Source organism: Pristiophorus japonicus, chromosome 19, assembly GCF_044704955.1.
Source record: "Pristiophorus japonicus isolate sPriJap1 chromosome 19, sPriJap1.hap1, whole genome shotgun sequence".
Classification (NCBI taxonomy): Eukaryota; Metazoa; Chordata; class Chondrichthyes; family Pristiophoridae; genus Pristiophorus; species Pristiophorus japonicus.
Window position 1 is genome coordinate 87,618,958 of NC_091995.1, and position 3,843 is coordinate 87,622,800.

Here is a 3,843-nt window from a genome sequence, read left to right on the forward strand (position 1 = left end):
ATTCCAGGACATAGTCGACATATTTACTCGGCGTATGAAAGCATGGGCCTTACGCTAAACATCCGTAAGACAAAGGTCCACCACCAGCCTATCCTCGCCGCACAGCACTGCCCCCCAGTCATCAAGATCCACAGCGCGGCTCTGGACACCGGGAGCCTTTTATCAACAAAAGCAGACAGTGACGAGGAGATTCAACATGCCTCCCGTGCACCAGTGCAACCTTCGGCTGCCTGAGGAAAAGAGTGTTTGCAGACCAGGCCTTCAAATCTACCACCAAGCGCAGTGTTAGGGGGACAGCACTGCGATATGCTAGTAGACACAGGAGCGTCCATTTCCATAACCAACTTAGATTTGCCTCTGACCCGTAGGACCGTCAACATACAAGGAGTGGGTGGGGGATATCAGAAAGCAACCCTAAGTGAGATGGTGTTGTTCAAAGTACAGGGAGTAATGCTACCTACTCAGTTCTGCTGCTGTCAGAACACAGAGGGCACCATATTGGGCTTCTCGGCCTTTTGGCTAAGATCATGCGTAACTGACCTGACCAGCCACCATGACCTCCGGGTGGTTTCTCCCTGGTCAGGAAGGTATATGCTTGCTTTTTTGGAAACAGGAGGTGGGTGGGGTGGCTTGACCCATCCACCTCCACGGAGGTGTGTGGGGTGGCTTGACCCATCCACCTCCATGGCACGAACCTGGTATTGCAGTACTTCCAGGAACGGTGCAGTGGCTCTAGGCCTTTTGGCTAAGAGCATTGGCGCACAGTGATCCTTGGCATGTGCAAGGTGACCTCTGGCGTTTGTGATTTGACAAAGAATTGGAACGATTGGCTACGAATTTAAAAAAAAAAAAAAAAATCGATACATTAAGGGAGATAGGGGTACTGATAGATCCCCAGCGTAACCGGATAATTTTGGGGGATAAGCAGGAAAACCAAATGAAGTTCGAACACCCGGGACACCAGCAGCAACGAGTGGCCAGAATAATCCTAATCCAAACAAAGGGTGTATGGAGTGTGGCGTGTGCCAATTATACCCGACTCTGAGGGCTCAATACAAGCAGGGTTGTGGATTAGCAGAGATACCACCCATCAGAATTCCTGGACGCGAACACAAAGCTCACCGACAGTACCCACTAAGATCCGAAGCTGAGGCAGCGGTCTGTCAGATAGTACAGGAATTAGAGGAGCAAGGGGGAGTGAAACAGGTAATAGTCTCCACTAATTCACCTGTGTGGCCGGTAAAGAAAGCCGGCAGGTCTTACCGACCGACTAGCGATTATACCGCCCTGAATAAGGGGACTCCCCGAGAACACCCGTTCGTGGCAGTCCGGTCACAATATTTAATGGCCTGGATCCAGAACATAAGATATTCCCCGTGCTGGATATAGCGAATGGATTTTGGGCCATACCCTTAGACGATGAGTCCAAAGGAAAATTTGCCTTCACTGTAAAGGGAAAACAATACACATGGACCAGAGTGCCACAGGGATTCCGTAATAGTCCGAGCATATTTCATCGAGTATTGTCAGGGATTGTGTAACCAGTAGACGTAGGAGAAGGAAGCACCCTTTTGCAGTATGTGGATGATATCCTTACTGCCTCCAGCTCCGAACAACAACACGTACTAGCTGTAATTACAGTGCTAGGATCTCTACAGAGTGCTGGATTAAAAATAAATCCTAGGAAAGTGCAGGTGGGAAGGAGCGAAGTAACATATCTAGGATACATAATACCAAAGGGAAAAGACAGATGCCTGAGAACAGAAAGGGGGCAATTCAATCAATGGCCAGGCCAGGAACCATGAAGGGAGTCAGGCAGCTACTCAGGCTATTCAACTACTGCAGAAATGCCAAGATCAGGAAATTATGGTTGTAAGGTTAAAACAAGCTCTCACAAGTGCTCCAGCCCTGGGATTACCCGACCAGAATAGGCCCTTCCACATCTACACCCACCACAGTAAAGATCATTACATGGGGACAGGCCTTGGCCAGTGGCATAGTAATGTCGGGACACATACCCAGCATACCTGAGTAGAATTGCTTAACACAGGAAGGCTAAAACCGGTATCCGACACGCGAAGGGCGAGGTGGGAAGCAATGCTCTTACCCCCCCAACGGGATGGTAACAATAAAAGACAACTGTAACAACCCTGCAGGGTGGATCATTACGCAGGGAGACGAGCATCAATGTCGCTCGACAGGAGAAGACGAGGAAAGTAGTCAGCCGAATGAAACCCCGCTTGAGGAGGCAGACATGGATCGACATGTCGATGGGTCTCGGCACTATATCAACGGGACACCACGGACGGGATGGGCCGTGGTAGATAGCAGCGGAGAGGTCAAAAGGGAAGGACGGTTAGAAGGGGGTCTATCAGCTCAAGTGGCTGAATTGGCGGTTCTCACTGAGGCTCTGAGGCTGGCTAGGGGAAAACAAGTAAATATCTATACAGACAGTCGGTATGCTTTTGGAGTAGTGCAGGATCATATGATAGCCTGGAGTGGACGGGGATACATGACCTCAGGAGGAGGGCCAATTAAACATGAGGAGATTGTTAAACAATGAATGGAAGCCTCCCTCCTACCCCAAGAGTGTGCGATAATTACCGCTCAACATCAACAGAGGCCCAACAAGGGACCGATGGGATATGGAGGAAAGACGGGAATGTGGTGGCCCTGGAATGTATCCAGGGGAGCCGACTAAATTGATACCATGGGTATGTCCATACAGGTAGAACCAACATGATAAGCTCGATGTCCAGATGCTGGTGATGGAAGGGAATGGATGGAAGGGAATGGGTAGAGATATAGAGGATCACTGTAGAAGGTGCGTGACATGTGCAAAATACAACTCAGGGGGGAAAGTAAAGGTCAGAATGGGACATCAGCCCCGACCGAAAGGACCCTGGGAAAACTTACAGATAGATTTTACTGGACCGTTACCCAGCAACAAGGGGAAGGCATACTGCCCAGTGATAATACCCCAACAGGAAATGCCACTGTAGCTAGACTCAGATCAAGGTACCCACTTCACAGGGAAGGTGATGAAACAGGCCTGCGCTTTACCAGGGATTTAGGCAAAGGTTCCATATCCTCCGGATTGGTGGAACCAATGAATAGGACCTTAAAAGCAACCCGAGCTAAAACAACCGAGGAAACTGGGAAAGGATGGGTAGAGATGCTACCCCGAGTACTGATGAAGCTCGGGGTAACCCCTAGTCGGACGACAAGACTGACACCCTTTGAACTAATGACTGGAAGGGCAATGAGACTGCCGGAAGTCTTGGTTACAGGAAGCGACGACGAAGGACCTAATAAAGACAGGATACGGAGGTTGGTGATGGAACTCTGTAAACAGTTACATGACTTAAAAGCACAGGCTAGAGATCAGCAAGTAATCAAGGATTTCGAGAAGAACGCTAAGGAATAGAAGGCCCAAATACCCCAAAGGGACCAATCAGGTGATGGTGAGGATGGTTAGGGACATGTGCGCCTGTGTAGTTATAAGGGGTATCGGCAAGTGGAAACACCGGACCCAGTTAAAAAAGCATGGTCACGAACTAACCGGTAACGACCGGAGAATATTGTTTTTTTGCGGGACTCTGCTACTCGTGGCAACAACGTGGGATAACGCAGCCTCATATCAAGGACAACAGGCTGAGGGACGGCAAGGCCTGTATTACAGGGACTCGGGCAATATTAGTTTAATAGAGAATCAAAAACATTGATGGTGACGGATGGAGCAACAGTAGACTTAAATAACGGGCATAAAACAACGTAACAAGGAAACGAAACAACATTGGTGATGGGCCAGTAATACGGGACCAATAATTGGTGGGAATAAGA

General features: G+C 49.2%; 1 pseudogene; it reads left to right on the forward strand.

The window, feature by feature from the left end:
* The first annotated feature begins 499 nt into the window (after window positions 1–499).
* On the forward strand, window positions 500–732 carry LOC139230686 (U2 spliceosomal RNA; annotated as a pseudogene).
* The last annotated feature ends 3,111 nt before the right edge of the window (window positions 733–3,843 follow it).